Below are 19,101 nucleotides of genomic sequence, written 5' to 3'. Positions count from 1 at the left end.
AAGTAGATTTGGGGCAGCAGGGAGAGAGAATGATGAGAAAGAAAAGCAGTTCAGGTATGCCGCACCCACACCATAGCAGTAGCATACCGCTTTAAACAGACATGGCTTCCAACAAGGAATCTTGGCAGCTGTAGTTTGTTATGGGTGCTGAGAGACATCAGGAGACCTCCATCCCCCCCCCCCCCACCAAGAAGTTCTCAGAGCTGTTTAACCATCAATCTTTCTTCCCAGAGAACTCTGGAAACCGTAGTTTGGTAAGGTGAGATATAAGTTAACCAAAAGCAGCTAAAAGCACAAACACAGCCAACACATTTAAAAATAGATTATAACCCTAAGAAGTGGACACTTATGGGAACCATCCCATGACACAACAAAAAGGTCTTCAGTTGTTCCCGGAAAGTGCAGATAGTGGCCACCTGTTGTATCTCAACAGCAATGTTATTCTGTGGAATGGGACAGCCACACCGAAGGCCCTGCTCCTCTGAGTTACTGTATAGGGGACTTCTGAGATCTTTGGAACTGATAGGAGAAACTCTCCCACAGACAGCAGGGATCTACTGGGTGCATAAGAGATAAGGTGGCATCTCAACACTAGATTAGTTTACCTGCAAGGTCACCTCACGTCTCCCATGCTCACTCAAACACTTCACTCTGTGGGACTGGCACCAGTACAGGATCCACATATAAGAACTTGGTCTTTTAGTGTGGCAGTGTCCACACTCTGGAACTCCCTGCCTACTGATATCAGTCACCTTCGTTGTATTCTTTTCAACAGCTGCTAAAACCATTTTTGTTTAGACTAGCCTACCCAGATAACTAGAATATCTTGAATGCTGATGTGTGTTTTAATCTTTTCTTTTTGTTTATAACTGGGTTAGTAATAATAATAATAATACAGTGGTGCCTCGCAAGACGAAAAGAATCCGTTCTGTGATTCTCTTCATCTAGCTTTTTTTTGTCTTGCGAAGCAAGCCCATTGACAGATTAGAGGATTAGCGCTATTAGCGCTATTAGCGGCTTTTAGCGGCTTTTAGCGGCTTATCAGTTTATCGGATAAGCTGATAAGCGGCTTAGTGGCTTAGAAAAAGAGGGGGGAAAGGAAAAAAACCCCGCAGGAACTCGCAAGACATTTTCGTCTTGCGAAGCAAGCCCATAGGAGATTCGTTTTGCGAAGCACCTCCAAAACGGAAAACTCTTTCGTCTAGCGAGTTTTCCGTCTTGTGAGGCATTCGTCTTGCGGGGCACCACTGTAATAATAATAATAATAATAATAATAATAATAATAATAATAATAGTGTTTCAAATTGTTGTTAACTGTTTTATTGTTTTATTCTATTCACTTTGAGGTTTGTTTGTTTGTTTGTTTGTTTGTTTGTTTGTTTGTTTACAATCAAGCAGGGCATAAATTTTATGAAATAGATCCCATTATATGTATTTTACTGGTGAATGCATTGAAAAGTGTGTTATTTTTAAGTGCATATTTTATTTTATGTAGAACTGGCACTGTTGCAGGTGCCATGCTGTATCCATTCTGCATCTATAAGAAATTGATATTTTAGTGTGGCGTCACCCACACTTTGAAACGCCCTGAGTCTTCGCTGTACTCTTTTCAGCCCACGTTAAAAACGTTTTTGTTCAAACAAGCCTACTCAGATTCTAGAACACTGGAGTGTTTTTAGTTTATTGCTGCTTTTATTTTTATTTTTATTTAAAAAAATGCTTCGGTTGTTTTTACTAATAATTTCATTGCTTCATTCTTTTTGTAAACTGCTTCAGTAAACTGCTGCAATCAGGTGGTATATGAATACTGCAAAACAAACAGACACATAAAATGCAAAAAGTGCTTGCAAAATGTGTACCAAAAGCCTATGACAGGACGTAATGCAGGGTGCAACAAACTACTGACTGCCAGTGAAATTGTAGGCGGGGCAAGGGCACAGCTCAACTCGTGCCCTCCTTTTTGGCAGACAGCTCTGCAGCAGGTGTGACTTTCACCTTGGCTTGGTGTGACCCAAATCTCCAGATGCCTGTCCAATTTGTCCAGCTCTCTCTCTCTCGTTGCCTCAGCCGACCCGGCTCTCTCAACTCGGTGACTGAGCTGTGACTTTGCATTAAAGCATAATGAGGCATCAGAATGCATGAGCATCCTTCACAAAGGAGGATGACACTTTTCCTGAAGATGCACAAGCCGGGAAAGGGGTCCTGAGGCTTGGACTTCCCCAGATGATGGGATGGGTTGCTGGGCAATTCCTCCAAATGGAGGGAGTGCAGGTCAAATCTGACAGGGATTCCTGGTGCCTCTTCAAAATGTGGATGGACCAGATTGGCAGAGATAATTCATAATGATGTGGTTTTTTTAAATATATATTTTTATTAAAGATTTCTTGGTTTACAAAAGTATGTGCAATGTCTCTTTTTTCAAGCTACATTTTTCTACAGGTCAGTTTCATTTGCTGTGAGACATTAATGTTACATTAGGAAGAAAAGGGGGAAGGAGGTGGAGGGGGGAATGGTGAGTGGGGTGGGGTGGGAATGCTTTTTTTGTGTCAGCGTCACTTGTGTGGGTTCTCTTTACTATTTGCTTGTATTCCTTTAGTGGTGAGAGAGGTTGGGGTTGGTCTAGGGTGTGGTTGTTTGTTTGTGATTGGCTGTGGTGAACTTTGTTTTCATGTGTGTGTGTGTTTGGATCAGGTTAGCCAGATTGATTCGAATGCTGTCAGCGGTTTCTTGTTATTGTCTTGTTGGGCTGTGTATGTGATAAAGGGGAAACATACTGGGGTGAAGGCGTCTTCTTCTATTTGTCCCCTTGTCAGTTTCAGTTTGTTGGTTAGTTTTTCTAATCCAGCTGTTTCCCATACCATTTGATACCATTGGTCCATGCTAACTCCCGGCAGGTCTCTCCAGTGTCTGGCTATGATGCTTCTGGCTGCTGAGAGTAGGTAGGCTATGAGCTCTTTGTGTTGTGAGTGGGCATTATTGTCTTGGTAGATGTTTAGTAGGGCCAGTTCTGGGGTGACTTCTAAAACTTGCTCAGTTATTTTGCATATTTCTTGTATGATTGATGTCCAGAAGAGTTGGATTTTAGGACATTCCCACCACATGTGGAGGTATGAGCCTGTGGAGGTGCATCCTCTCCAGTATTTTGGTGAGGTTCCTGGGCATATTAGCATTAGTTTCCGTAGTGTTAGGTTGAGGGCAAATATTTGTCTAAAATGGTTTGTTTTAATTATGCATTAGGTACTGTGTACTACAGTTTAGAGGGACGTGGGTGGCGCTGCGGGTTAAACCACAGAGCCTAGGACTTGCCAGTCAGAAGGTCGGCGGTTCGAATCCCCGCGATGGGGTGAGCTCCCGTTGCTCGGTCCCTGCTCCTGCCAACCTAGCAGTTCGAAAGCACATCAAAGTGCAAGTAGATAAATAGGTACTGCTCTGGCGGGAAGGTAAATGGCATTTCCGTGTGCTGCTCTGGTTCGCCAGAAGCGGCTTAGTCATGCTGGCCACATGACCCGGAAGCTGTACGCCAGCTCCCTCGGCCAATAAAGCAAGATGAGCACCGCAACCCCAGAGTCATCCATGACTGGACCTAATGATCAGGGGTCCCTTTACCTTTACTGTGTACTACAGTTTAGGGGAAGAGTTGAAGATTAAGAGAAGAACCATAGTTCAGTGATGGAGTGTCTACTTTGTCCCTGGTTCAATCCCCAGTAGCATGACCAGGTAGGGTTGGGAATGTCCCTGGCCTGAAATGTTGGAGAGCTGCTGCCCACCAGTGTAGACCAAGGATGCTGCTTGCCTCCAGCTCCCATCATCCCCAGCCAACAAGAGCAATTGCTATAGAAGTTGGGAGTTGAGATCCAAGAACTTCTGGAGGGCCACAGGTTCCCTGCCCCGGTGAAAGCAATGCTGAGCTGGATCGACTCATTTCCCCCAGCACTACCTGTCAATTCCTCTGAGATGCCCCTTTGCAGAGCAGGACAGACATCATTATCACCACCATCATTATGGACTTCTTGCATGAAAGAGAAAATGAACTTGTAATAGCTGGATTTGAAGATTTAAGAAAAATACTGGTTTATAGAAGATAGAATTGCTGGATCTCTGCTGGACAGTGAGCCGGAAGTCATTTTATTCTTCTTTATCTTCCTCTAATCTCTCCCCCCCCCCGAAAAGCAATGACAAACCTAGACAGCACCTTAAAAAGCAGAGACATCACTTTGCCAACAAAGGTCCGTATAGTTAAAGCGATGGTTTTCCCAGCAGTGATGTATGGAAGTGAGAGCTGGACCATAAAGAAGGCTGATCACCAAAGAATTGATGCTTTTGAATTATGATGCTGGAGGAGACCCTTGAGAGTCCTATGGACTGCAAGAAGATCAAACCAATCCATTCTGAAGGAAATCAGCCCTGAGTGCTCACTGGAAGGACAGATCCTGAAGCTGAGGCTCCAGTACTTTGGCCACCTCATGAGAAGAGAAGACTCCCTGGAAAAGACCCTGATGTTGGGGAAGATGGAGGGCACAAGGAGAAGGGGACGACAGAGGATGAGATGGTTGGACAGTGTTCTCGAAGCTACCAGCATGAGTTTGACTAAACTGCAGGAGGCAGTGGAAGACAGGAGTGCCTGGCGTGCTCTGGTCCAGGGGGTCACGAAGAGTCGGACACGACTAAACAACAACAACAAATATCTCCCCCCTCACACACACACACTCTTTCTCCTCTTCTCTTTCTTTTCTTTCTCCTCTCTCCTCTCCGCTCCTCTCCTCTCCCTTTCTTTAGGTTTCCCTTTTTCTTGTCTTTACTCCTTCCTGCCTTTGTTCTAGACTAAGTAGCTCTTAGCATATTGTAAAAAGACACTTTGCAACGGCCATGCATTTTTGTATATCTCTGAATAAGGATCAATAAATAAATTTACAAAACAAAAAAGACGTCGCCAGTCATCATGATCATTGGCATCCTCATCATCTCCCTCTGCTGCTTTGGTTCCTAGGTGATGGTTTCCTCCTTGCTCCATCCTCAGGGACGGTTAAGTGGGTGCCAAGGCAAGCAGGCAGCAGAGCCTGTAGCTTAAATATCCCCACAAACCCCACCCACAGGCCAGCTGGCCTGCAAGCACATGGTCTGCCCATATATAGCAGGGCTGGGGAACAATTCTCAGCCGCAGGCCCACATCCCCTCCTGGGCCACCATCCAAGGGCAAGAAGCCATAGCCTCCAACATTCTTCTGATGAAAATTGGGACAGTGCAGCACCAAAAGACACAATATTATCAATAATAATTTATTATTTATCCCCCACCCATCGGGCTGGGTTTCCCCAGCCACTCTGGGCGGCTCCCAACAGAATATTAAAAACACGATCAAACATCCAACATTAAAAACTTCCCTAAACAGGGCTGCCTTCAGATGTCTTCTAAAAGTCTGATAGTTATTTATTTCTTTGACATCTGATGGGAGGGTGTTACACAGGGCGGGTGCCACTACTGAGAAGGCCCTCTGCCTGATTCCCTGTAACCTCACTTCTCGCAGTGAGGGAACCGCCAGAAGGCCCTTGGAGTTGGACATCAGTTTCTGGGCTGAACAATGTGGGTGGAGACGCTCCTTCAGGTATACTGGGCCGAGGCCATTGAGGGCTTTCAAGGTCAGCACCAACACTTTGAATTGTGCTCAGAAATGTACTGGGAGCCAATGAGAGCGCAGTACCACCAGAAACACCAGTGATGCCTGCAAGCACCAATTCATCTTCCTGTCGCATACCAATGCTTATGCACCCTGCATCAGAAGAAAGGAATAAAATTAATGGTTTCATCCTATGTTACCCACATATCATCCCTGAGTAGGAGAGATGGTGACTGGCCCAAAGTCACCAGAGTCCACTTCAAGGCTCAACAAGGACTGTGCTTTCGTAATCTCTTCCTGACCCACCAGTCCCACTCCCCCATGCTGGATCTCAACCCCACGCACGCCAACTGTTGCGAGATGGAGTGTGCCAGAGAAATACTCTTGCATGCTATGGAGAGCAGGGCAGAAACCGGGCTATAAATCTCAATCAATAACTTATTATTGCTTGCTAGGTCGATACTATAGATATGGCTTGAATGTTTTATTGGGGGAATGAGAATGGTGCCAGGGGGGTGATAACCATGAAGAAGGGAGATTCTCTCTTTGGGGTAATCAAAAGCTGGAAACCTAAACCGGAACTGCAATCTTGTCATCATAACTCACCCGGCGCACTTAATAAAACTGCCAGAATCCGAAGCATCTATGTGCTTCCATACACTTCCATATCAGATATCAGGGGAGAGCTGGCACCTGCCTGGAACGCATGCCTAATCTGTCCCAGATATTATTAGCTTCTGCACAGCCCCCATGAGGCTCTGGGTTAGGGATTTGCCTGGTGACATCTGCTGGCTGGCTCACCATCTTTTTTTGACACATCACCGCCCATCGAATGGGATAAAATAACACAAGGCGCATCAAGTCCCTGCTGGGAGTGTATCACACTGGGAGGCATCCCTGGGGAAATTAAAGCATTGCAGGCACCACTCTCTGCCCAGCACTATTTCTTACTGGGTGAGAGAGGCAGCAGAAGGATATATATATATATATATATATATATATATATATATATATATATGGTGCAAAGGGGAGAACATTCTGGAGCTAGATGGCTGCTGATCATGTATCAAGCGGGTGAGGTGCAGTAGGGATTGGGAGGTGTTCCACACTTCCTCATACTTCTGTGTTGTGAGGGCAGCAAGTCAGGGGCATAGCGTGGTGAGGGCCATAGCCCCAGGCACCTGTCCAGGGCTGGACTGAGGAGGAATGGTGGGGACTGCCCCAACCTTCTCCTGAACCTTCCCAAGAACAGGAGGACAGTATAGATTTAGAACAGTGGTTTGCAGAAGGTCACAGTTCAGAGTCTGCAGAGGGCAGAAGCTGGGAAGAGGAACAGCAGGAACAAGAAGCACCAGAGGAGAGGCAGCTGACAAACTCTGTCTTTGGAAAGCATTCGTGATCCACCCCCCTTTGCCAGGACCAGGCATGCACTGAGGGTGGTAGAACAGAAAGCTCAGAGGCAGAAAGCACAGATCAGCTGGTGCAGGGGTGACGTAGAATAGGAGGGACGGATGGGGTGAAACTTTACCCATTATCCTACGCCATTATCCTAGGTAGACTGCATTCCTTCATCTCTCTCTGTGCATAGTGAATAAATTCCTTGGTGAGAATTGCTTTTTGGTTTGTCTGCTTCTTGGCCACCACCATAGAAGGAATTGGATTCCCTGAAGCCTGACAGCATCATGCCCCCAGTCCCCTCATTGAATGGCCACCCAGACAGTGTTGGAGGGATGCGCCTGCCCAGGGCTGCATCAGCCAGCCTGGCTCCCCCCTGCATGGGTGGGCAGGTGGGCAGGCAATGCAGCAGGGCCCTGAGAACCTTCCATGCCCCCCCACCCACCCAGCAGTGGGGGTTGGGCGAGCGCAGCAGGTTTTGTTTCCTCTCTACACCCCAACCCCTAGTCCTGCCTAGTGTTTGTACATGTATGCCCCGGGTACCAGCAAAGGACGCAACGCTACTGCACTAAGCACCCGCTGATGCTGCCTATCTGTGGGGCTTCAGCTCGGCCAATTCTATCCATTGTATCTCAAACATGAAAATAAGATGGTCAAGGAAATGGAGAAACTCCCTTATGGAGGTTGCAGCATTCGCCCCTATGGAGGTTGCAGCATTTGGGACTTTCTAGTTTAGAGAAAAGGTGGGTGAGAGGCAGCATGGTTGAAGCTTATGCAATTATGCATGGCATGGAGAAAGCAGAAAGAGAGAAGCTTTCCTCCTTTTATGACACTAGAGGCATCCAATGAAGATTAACATAGATTCAGGCCAGAAAGTCCTTCTACATGCAGTGCAGAGTTAAACTGTGGAACTCTCTCCCACAGGGTGCAATGATGGCCACCAACTTGGATGGTTTTAAATGAGGATTTGATAAATTATTGAGGCTATTGATGGCTGTTGACCACAATGACTATAATCTGTGTCCATGGTTGGAGGCAGTGATGCTGCTGAATACCAGTTGCTGGAAGCCCTGGGAATGGTGCGAGTGTGTGTGCGCGCTCTTGTGCCCAGGTTCTGCCTGTGAGCTTCCCACTTCATAGAGTCATAGAATAGTAGAGTTGGAAGGGACCCTGAGTGTTATCTGCTCCAAAGCCCTGCAATGCAGGAATTTGTCCAACATGGGGTTCAAACCCATGAACCGGAGATTAACAGTTTCATGCTCTACCGGCTGAGCTATTCCTAAGGGACAAAACATTACGCCGACAAAGCTGGGGTATCTGTGCTTGAGTCCTGCTTGCTGGCTTTGGAGCTTCTGTTTCGCCACTCTGAGAACAAGATACTGGACTAGCAAGAATATTCTTGGCCCAAAAATGGAAGCAAGAAGAATTACCGACGATTGAAGAATGGAGAATGAAGTTAATGGACTATGCAGAATTAGATAAACTAACAGGAAGAATTCGAAACTGGTGGGACCAGACATTCACGGAAGACTGGAGTAAATTTACGGACTATTTGAAAAGTATTTGTGAAGATCAGACGACGTTTGTAGGTTTGCAAGAAGTTCTGTGAGGAGTATTATTGGAAGTATTGCAAAAATAGATAGGGGAAGGATAATTTGTTAAGAGACTTAAAGGCAATACAAAGTTAAGAAATGTATAAGAAGTAGATACAACGGTGGATTATCAGAGGTGCTGATGGAAGTAAAAAAAAAAAAGATTGTATAAGTGATAAGTTTCGTGGTACATTTTATAATTGATATGTTAAAATCAATAAAAAATATTTTAAAAAAAGAAAGAGAGAGAACCGGATACTGGACTAGATGGGCCATTGGCCAGAACCAGGAGTCTCTTCTTACTTTAGTTTGTTTTTACCAACTTTGCCCACGCACAACTCCAGAAAAAAATGTTTGCAGCGCCCTGCCCACTCCACCTCCTCCAAAAAGGCTCGTGAAATTGTCAAAAGGACTCAGCCCTGGCTACACAGACACGGATCCTAAAGAACCCAATCACAAGCCCTTTCAACATCTAACACACACCACCTTCATGCTGCTGAAACTCAACGTTCATTTTCCCCATGGCCTCCGAGGCAAAGTGGAGAGCAGCGGGCCGCAAGTGTTTCAAAGCAAACCGGATCGCCTTTTATCCCTCCCCGCAGAGACAAAGGCAAGAGAAGGCTGTTTGACTCAGCAAAAGTCTTTGAGCTGCCTATGAGCCCCTTTACGTCCAAGGCAGGAGAGAATTCTAATGATTATTGATCCGGCTCTGAAGGGAGGCTACATTATCATATCCCCGAATCAATAGATTCGAGAGGCGAGCAGTTGTTGGGGTGGGGGGAGCGAGGAGAAGGCCAAGCCTTGGCAAGCGGAAGAAAATTGCATTTTGCTTGGGCCTCTGAAAAGAAAAGGAGAAGAAGAAAAAAACCGGAGCATCTATTAGTGGTCTCCAGAGTCTTTTCCTTCTAATTGCCGTGTCTGACAATGTGATCGCGCTGGGACCAGCGGAAAGGCAGATAATGGACCCGCTCTAATTGCTTCCCTGTTCTCTGAGTCATCCAACACTTTGGAGATGGCAAAAGGGTCGTGCCGACGTTTTTGACTGGAGGAGGAAACTAGCTTTTAAGAAGGCCACGGGAGAGGCAAACACCCGATTCAAAGCCCATCTCAGCAAGAGAACGGATGTTATCAGGATGGTCAAGTGCTTGTTTTTCTACAGAGGTGCTTTTGACCTGAGAGACACCCTGAACGTTTTGATCGTGGTTCTGCTGAGAGATGGCCCTTGTGTGAGGGGGGAAAGGGCTTTTACGGATAAGGAGGAATGAGGAAGAGGGCAAAGGGGAACTGATGGCTAGTCGATAGGAATGGAGAGGGGCGCCTGGCAGAGAATATTGAGCTATGTGGGTTAAACCACAGAGCCTAGGACTTGCCGATCAGAAGGTCGGCGGTTTGAATCCCCACGACGGGGTAAGCTCCCGTTGCTCAGTCCCTGCTCCTGCCAACCTAGCAGTTTGAAAGCACATCAAAGTGCAAGTAGATAAATAGGTACCACTCTGGCGGGAAGGTAAACGGCATTTCCGTGCGCTGCTCTGGTTCGCCAGAAGCGGCTTAGTCATGCTGGCCACATGACCCGGAAGCTGCTGGCCAATAAAGCGAGATGAGCGCCGCAACCCCAGAGTCGGTCACGACTGGACCTAATGGTCAGGGATCCCTTTACCCTTTACTTTAAGGCCAGTAAGGCATTGTCAAGTCAAAGGTAATAGGGCTTTTTTTCAGCCGGAACGCACCAGAAATCAGCTTTCAGGTTGGCTCCATTGCCAGTACAGTCATACTTTGGAAGTCAAATGGAATCTGTTCCGGAAGTCCATTCGACTTTCAAAAAGTTCAGGAACCAAGGCGCGGCTTCCGATTGGCTGCATGAAACTCCTGCAGCCAATCGGAAGCCGCGGAAGCCACGACGGACATTCAGGTTTCGAAGAACGTTTGCAAACCAGAACACTCACTTTGCAGCATTCGGGAGCCAAAACGTTTGACTCACAAGGCTTTTGACTTCCGAGGTACGACTGTACAGTGGTACCTCGGGTTACAGATGCTTCACATTACAGGCGCTTCAGGTTACAGACTCCGCTAACCCAGAAATAGTACCTCGGCTTAAGAACTTTGCTTCAGGATGAGAACAGAAATCGTGCGGCGGCGGTGCGGCGGCAGCGGGAGGCCCCATTAGCTAAAGTGGTACCTCAGGTTAAGAACAGTTTTAGGTTATGAACGGACCTCCAGAATGAATTAAGTTCTTAACCCGAGGTACCACTGTATAAGAGAACAAGGGAGGCATTCATGTTGAGTTCCAGCACCTCTTTTTCTAGAAAAATGGCACCAGTAACTCTTACCTGACTTGCATTCAGAGTCATAGATTAGATCCAATGAGTTAATAAGAACATAGGAAGATCCTGCTGGAAGACAGTGGACCATCTGTTCCAGCATCCTGTGCTCACATTGGCCAACCGGAAGCCCCAATGGGAAGGCAGCAAGCAGGACCCAGGCACAAAAACACTCTCCCCTCCTTTGGCTTCCAGCAACTGGTATTCAGAAACATAGTCTCTGACTGTGGAGGTGGAGCATAGCCATCAATGGCCTTCTCTCTCCTCCTGGTATTTGTCTAATCCTCTTTTGAAGGCATCTGAGTTGGTGGCCCTCACTGCCTCTTGTGGGAGTGAGTTCCAGAGTTTAACCAGACACTGCATGAAGAAGTCCTTTCTTTTGTCTGTTCTGAATCTTCCATGTGAACTTCAGCTGGCTGAAGCAATTGGCAAGGCTGCCATGGAACGATGCAGGAGGGAAGGCAAACTCAACCAAACTTATTGGACTAACATGGAGGACAGGGAGGGGGGGAAATTGAGATTAATTACACTTTTTGCATATGGATGTTGGAGAAACTGCCAAAATCTTGTCATGCCTGAAGCCTATAATCAAACTGGGGAAAAGGAGACGTCAAAAGAGAACACACTGACTGCCAAATTCATGGGGAAATGGCCACAGCTCAGTGACAGAACATCTGCTTTTCATGCAGAAGGTCTCAGGTCCAGTCTCCAGATAGGGCTGAGAATGGTAGTGAATGAATAAACAAACAAATGAGCAGGGCTGTGAGGACTGACTATGGCACCTTAAAGACTTCCATTTTTTTGTGGAAGAATAAGCTTTAGTGAAGTACAGTCTATCAGACGCGTGGTTGGAGCAGGAACAGGAAAATGGGAAGATGCCTTTGTTGTTGCTGTTTAGTCGTTTAGTCGTGTCCGACTCTTTGTGATCCCCTGGACCAGAGCACGCCAGGCACTTCTGTCTTCCACTACCTCCCGCAGTTTGGTCAAACTCATGCTGGTAGCATCGAGAAGACTATCCAACCATCTCATCCTCTGTCAGCCCCTTCTCCTTGTGCCCTCCATCTTTCCCAACATCAAGTTCTTTTCCAGGGAGTCTTCTCTTCTCATGAGGTGGCCAAAGTATTGGAGCCTCAGCTTCAGGATCTGTCCTTCCAGTGAGCACTCGGGGCTGATTTCCTTAAGAATGGATAGGTTTGATCTTCTTGCAGTCCACGGGACTCTCAAGAGTCTCCTCCAGCACCATAGTTCAAAAGCATCAATTCTTTGGCAATCAGCCTTCTTTATGGTCCAGCTTTCACTTCCATACATCACTACTGGGAAAACCATAGCTTTTACTATACAGACCTTTGTTGAAGATGCCTTATACTGAGTTAAACCCATGGTCCATCCAGCTCAGTATTGTCCACACGGACTGGCAGCGACTCTTCAAGGTTTCAGGCGTGGAGTCTCTCCCAGCCCTGCCTGGAGATGCCATTTTGGGACCTTCTGCATGCAAGACAGGTGCTCTACTACCAGCTATGGTCCTTCACCATTGGTCCACCTAGCTCAATATTGTTTACACTGTCAGTCATTCTCCAAGGTTTCAGGCATGGGACATAGCTGGAGGTGCTGTGAATTGAACCCTCAGCACACAAAGCTCTAATCATTGCACTGTGACCTCCTTCTTCCCCTAAAAATAATGTACGGTTCTAGTCTTCATTGTTCTGAATCCTGTGAACTGCCCTGAGATTTACGGGTATACGGAGGTATATAAAATTTTTAATAATAATAATAATAATAATAATAACAGACTAAAAAAAGATAGGAACAGGGGAATCTGCCCTGTGCTGAGTCAGCCCATCAGCCCACCTGCACTGACTGGCAGCAGCTCTCCAGTGGTTTGGGTGGAAATACTTTCCAAGCCCTACCTGCAGATGTCCAGGGCCAAATTTAGGTTTGATGAGGCCCTAAGCTACTGAAGGTAATGGAGCCCTTTATACATCCAGCTGTCCTTTGTCAACAACCAATTGTCACTGTTTTTTGTGTGTTGAATATACGCTATATGGTAATTTATGCACCTAATAGGGATCTAAAGCCATTTGCACATAACAAAATATGTATTTTATCAAAGTAATTGTTGAACTGAAATACATTCCATGCAGAATGTAAGCACCCTATATGTAATGATCAAACCCGTGATATTTTAGGGAGCAGGCTAGCAGGCGGGGCCCATTACTTACATCATAGGAGCCTACACAACACAAAACACTGTTGCTGTATGTAGATTTTATTTTATTTTTTATCTTATATTTTGGAAATGTACATCCAGTTTTTTCCCCTTTAATTTTTTTGGGGCCCCCAAGAGAGTGGGCCCCAAGTTATAGCTTGTTTAGCTTATATGTAAATCTAGTACTGCAGATGCCAAAGATTGAACCCAAGGCCTTGTTCATGCAGGGCAGATGCTCTGTCACTGAGCTTTGTCCCTGCTTTGGGAAAATATGAACTGTGAGATCAGAAAGAATCTGTGAGATCAGAAAGAAAAGAAAGGCAGAAAGGTATACAAGCAACACACATATATTCTGCACGAGAAACCAAGGTTTGGCAGTCTGACTATATGACTACCAATTATAATTCATTTACTTTACTTGTGCTATATAATGGTACTGTATAAACAATCCCTAAGCATCTCCATTAACCCTTTGCCTTGCTAAGCGGGCGTGGGACATACACACACCGCAAGTTTAATCTGGACTGCTCTTGCAGCACAGAGGAAAGTTATTTGACTGGATCATTGCCTTAATGAGGCTGAAGCAAGAGTTTGCTTAGCTTGATTGTTTAAATCTTTAACAAACCACCCAAATAGGATTATGGGCTTTGTTAATAACCCAGATCCATCATCCTCAAACATTCCGTTAGCAAAACAATAGAAACCAATGGAATGGATCTAGGCTGAAGTTTGAGCAAATATTTTTCCAAGTTGTTAAAGTGAAACAGGGGAGGGAAAAGGGACAGAAAAACATAATTTTATAGGTGGTTGAAAGAGAACAGAATGGACGTCATGTGGTTCTGAGCAACTGGAGATTTCATCAAGGATTTGGCAACAGTTCTATTATCAATTTATTGCCTTTGCACCTCTTTTTTCTCCAAGGTGGCATGTGTGGTCCTCTCCCTCTCCCAATTTAATGCCCACAACAACCCTGTGAGGTAGGTTAGGCTGAGAGGCAGTAACTGGCTCCAAAGTTCACCCCGTGAGCTTCGTGACCACGTGAGGAATAGAACCTTGGTCTCCCAGGTCCTAGTCTGAGCGACTAACCACGACATCACACTATCTCTAAGGATCCTATGTAAGAAAGGCAGTGTGGCGTAGTGGTAGGAGTTCTGGACTAGGACCTGGGAGACACCAGGGTTCAAACCTTCATGTGGTTGTGAAGCTCGCTGGGTGACCTTGGGTCAGTCACTCTCAGCCCAACCTACCTCACAGGGTTCTTGTGAGGACAAAAAGGGGAGAAGGAGAACAATGCATGTCTCCTTGAGCTCCTTGGAAGAAAAGGTGTGATAGAAATTTTAAAAAGGCAATACATAAATAATAAAACTAACCACTACTCAGAGCAAATCCACTAGAATTAATGGAACTAACTGCATCCATTTCATTCGTTTCAATGGGTGTACTCTACCAATGTTGCCTACAGCACTACGGGACATGGGTGGTACTGTGGTCTAAACCACTGAGCCTCTTGGGCTTGCCGATCGGAAGGTCGCGGTTCAAATCCACGCTACAGGGTGAGCTCCCATTGCTCTGTCTCAGCTCCTGCCAACCTAGCAGTTCAAAAGCATGCCAGTGCAAATAGATAAATGGATACTGCTGCAGCAGGAAGGTAAAAAGCGTTTCCATGTGCTCTGGTTTCCGTCATGGTGTCCTGTTGTGCCAGAAGGTTTAGTCATGCTTGACCACATGACCTGGAAAGTTGTCTGTGGACAAATGTTGGCTCCCTCGCCCTGAAAGCGAGATGAGCGCCGCAACCCCATAGTCGCCTTTGACTGGACTTAACTGTCCAGGAGTCCTTTACCTTTACCTTTTACAGCACTACATCTTCCTTTGAGAGTGCCCAGTGCCCGATTAACCATGAAATTAATGTGTGGGTTGGGGGATAAAACAGACCTGTAGACCCCTTTTCTATTAATAACCCCCTGAGACCGACTTAATCAAATCCCAGTGTTTGCATGGAATCTGATTTCGTTCAATTTGATTTAGATAAATTACACCATTCTCGATTTGAATTCATGAAAGATGGTGAATTACTGGAGATGGTGGGTTGACAGTGATGAACATGCACCGCAGTGCAAATTTGTGTGTGTGTAATCAGAGATTAAATTATGCACAACCGCCCCTGTGCTTTAACTCTGCTTGTTAACAGGCACCTCTTTCTGAAGGAAGGAATAATCTGAAGAAATAATGTCTCTGTCCCAAGACGTAGACAAAGTGCTACACCAGTGAAAACAGGCTGACCGTATCAGGCATTTACCCTGATACACAGGAAAAAACACCAACAACTGGAAACAATGGCCTCTGAGCGCTCCAGTTAGAGAACAGCCTTTACCAAAGGTGTCATGGGCTTTGAAGACGCTCAAACTCAGGACGAAAGGGAGAAATGAGCTAAGAAGAAGGCATGCTTGGCAAATCTACACCATGATCAACTCCTGCCTGGAAACCTATGTCCCCACTGTAGTAGGACGTGTGGATCCAGAATTGGCCTCCACAGTCACTTACAGACTCACTGTTAAAACTGTGTTCATGGAAGACAATCTTACTCAGCTACAAGTGATCGCCAAAGAAGAAGACACAGGAAGGGATGGCTTGAGAAGAGGAACTCATGGAGAAGACTATTTATGGCTATTGGCCATGATCACCATGTTCTGCCTCCAAGGTCAGAGGCAGCAATGCTTCTGAATACCAGCTGCTAGAAGCCACAGGACGTCCTGCTTGAGCGTTTCCCCAAAGAGGCATCTGATTGGCTCCTCTGAGGATGCTCATCCAGCATCAGGGACTCGCCCAGCAAAGAGGAAGAGGAATTGGCTGCACCTGAGTCTCCATCTCCAGAGGAATTGACTGTACCTGAGTCTCCAAGAAGTAGGAGGCGGAGTAAGCGATTAGAGCAGAGACGGGCCAGCAGGAGGCAGGGGAGGACGTGACGTATATCTGGCCTTGGGAGGGGTCAGAAGCCAGTCCAGTCAACTGACTCTGACGGCCAAGGATGAGTTGTGGAAGCTTGGACTGCTGTATGCCTGTTATTGCAAAATAAACCTCAGCTACTTAAACTGCCAGTGTTCCGTGTCTTGTGTGGGAGCAGCACTAAACCTGACATCCAGCAAGGCTCTTCTTATGCTCAATATGGTATTTAAAGCATTTATGCTTTGAAATGCTGTGCCTTCCTAGAGCATTTGATTGGATGTGGTGCCGTGGTTGGCACTGCTAGTTTTGCCCATTAAACCCAGCACCCCTTTGGAGAGCTGAATTTGTATGCCTAGCTGACAGCTCTGCTTTACGTGGGTCTATGCAGACTATTAATAAGTGACAGCCCACTGTGTAATTCCTTATCGGTTAAACCCCACATCAGATCTGACTCCCCCACATCCCCCATGGTCAATGGAAGCCTAAGCAGATAGTCCCATCTCATCTAGACTGCTCAGAGCACTAGAACATAATGAAAGGGACCTGCGTACATTTTCAAAAGCGGTGTTTGGCAAGGTGTGAATCTTTTCTCTTTCTCTCTTTGTGCTTTCTGTGCATCTTGGTTTCTGAAGTTCAGTTCACCACATTCTGCGCAATCCTTAGTCCTTGATCTTTGACTGACTGGGTAAGAAGGAGAGCAGAAGGCTGGAAGGCAACCCCTGCTGGACAAGAATGATGACTTGGCCACTGGTCTTTTTAAATACTCAGATACAAGAGCGATACAAAAACAAACTGTAGAAATTTACTAGCGTTCAATAAACTGTACTGCGCAACCTTAGCAACTGAATGAGAAAAACCCTTGCCCCATTTTCCTGCACACCCTATGCTCTCACTATGAAAAAGTCTTCTCTGATGGAGCGTCTCCACCCCCATCGTTCAGCCCGGACACTGAGGTCCTGCTCTGAGGGTCTTCTGGTGGTTACCTCAAAGCAAGAAGTAAAGCTACAGGGAACCAGGCAGAGGGCCTTCTTGGCAGTGGTGCCCTCCCGGTAAAATGCCCTCCCATCAGATGTCAAACAGATAAACAACTACAGTGGTACCTCGGTTTTCAAACATAATCCATTCCAGAAGACCGTTCGAGTTCTGATACGTTTGAAAACCCAAAACTCAATAGGTGTCAGCTAGGCCTCAGCAGAAGCTGCGCAGCATGTTCAACATCCGAGATGTGTTCAAAAACCAAAGCATTTACGGACTTCCGGGGGCGGCGCGAAACTGTAATGGCGGTCCTCTTCGAGCTCTGAAGAGGGGCTCCGCGGAAAAGGGTCGTTCGCTGCGGCATAGCGACGACCCATCAAGATAAACCACGGGTAGAGGGAGCCCGTGGCCGTGGGACTCGGCGGGCACCAGAAGCTGCTCCGAAAACACAGAAGGGACCCCGTAAGGAGACCCGGAGTGAAGGAGGGGTAGCGGTGCTGTGAGTTCATCGCTCTTTCCGCGGAAGCGAAGCCGCGCGGCTGTTACAGATGAGCGCTGATCCTTCTTCCTAAAATCAACGCTAAACTGCAAGCAACATACCCGTGAGTAAAGGGGTTTTAAATTTGGCAGAAGAAATCCGGTAAATTTGGCTGAAAGCGGGAGACGAGAAAAGGGAAGTCCGTCTTCCGACATTGCTGACAAGATCAAAGCAAAGCTTTTAAAAACGGAAGCGTTTGAAACGGGACTGTGGGAAGCTAAACTTTTTCGTGCTATAAGATCTGCTTATTTTACTGAGCTGAAGGTGGAAATGGACATTGACTAAAAGAAGTAGTAAATGGTGACTTTCCTCCTATCTTTTTTCTCCTTTGGGCTGTCTTTTTTAAAGAGCCAGATTGTCGGGCTGCCAGAGAGAGAGACTGTGTCAAACTGCGGAAACAGTTGCAAAACTTTGCTGAAACGTAACTGTTATATTTGAGCAGAAAAGACTGAATGGGATACTGTTACAAGCACCTTTCATGAAACTTTGTTGATCTATAAAAGGTGCTTTGGGAAACTTTGAGTTTATGAAGGGACTTTTGGACTAATGAATCTACTGTTTTGAAACAATTTGGAACTTTAATGGCGGATTACTTCCTTCTTTGTCTTTGAAACCTGGTGGTACTCCCCCTACAGGGCTTTCGGATTATAAAATCCTGGGAACTGACTTTTGTTTTGAATTCCATCTCACTGGTTGTTTACTTCTGAATTTGCCTTTCCCATGGAACAACAGACAATTTGACCTTGAACATTGACAGATGTGTAATGAGTGGTGCAGGGAGAACAAGAGCATCTAAAGCAAAGGAAACTAAAGAGGCTAAGGAAAAAGAAAAGGAAAGAAGACAATTTGTACAAACAACGTTGACCCAAGGACGCCGTGCGTCGGTTCCAGCTGTACTGGTGACCCATAGAGAACAAGGGGAAACAACTGAGAAGTCCACTGAGGAAGATATGGCAGCAGGTGGGTCAGATACACTATTAAAACAAATATTGGAGCAATTATCAAGTCTGAACCAGAAGGTGGACGACCAGTCTGTGAAGATAGATAAAGCAACTTCCTCGATTCAAAAATTGACTGACCAAGTTTCCCAGCACACGCAAGCCATAGAGAAATTGCAAGGAGCAACAGCGGAAAATCGGGAATTAGCTGGAGAAGCAATCCAGAAAGTGGGAGTTCTACAAAAAGAGGTTGAAGAAATAAAAGGAGAAGTTAGGCCCCTGCACAAACAGGTGGGTGAACAACAAGTCTATCTGTCAATGGTGGAACTGAAAAACCGCGAGAGCAACATCAAATTGAGAGGCATCCCGGAACTCGAGCAAGGAGACTTGATTGGATACTTAACACAGGAATTCTCGAAGTTCTGGGGTTTAAAGGAAGATACAGATTTCAGGATAGTCTCGGCATATAGACTGGGAAGACTGGTAAGGAAAGACAGATCCAGAGACTGTTTGATAATTTTAAGAACAAAGGAAGAGAGAGATAAGATCCTAGGCCTTCATTTCAAAAAAGCAATTGAAATA

The 19,101-nt window shown here is 46.1% G+C and overlaps 1 protein-coding gene across 1 annotated transcript in view; it reads right to left on the bottom strand.

Moving 5' to 3' along the window:
- The window catches only part of RTN4R (reticulon 4 receptor), a 132,851-nt gene that overhangs the window by 2,082 nt on the left and 111,668 nt on the right, over window positions 1–19,101 (bottom strand). The gene's annotated exons all lie outside the window — the stretch shown is intronic.

The sequence above is a fragment of the Podarcis bocagei genome (assembly GCF_964188305.1).
Source record: "Podarcis bocagei genome assembly, chromosome: 16".
In the NCBI taxonomy this organism is placed as follows: Eukaryota; Metazoa; Chordata; class Lepidosauria; order Squamata; family Lacertidae; genus Podarcis; species Podarcis bocagei.
The sequence above is the reverse complement of the archived record's forward strand: the minus strand, read 5'-3'. Positions and strand labels throughout refer to the sequence as shown.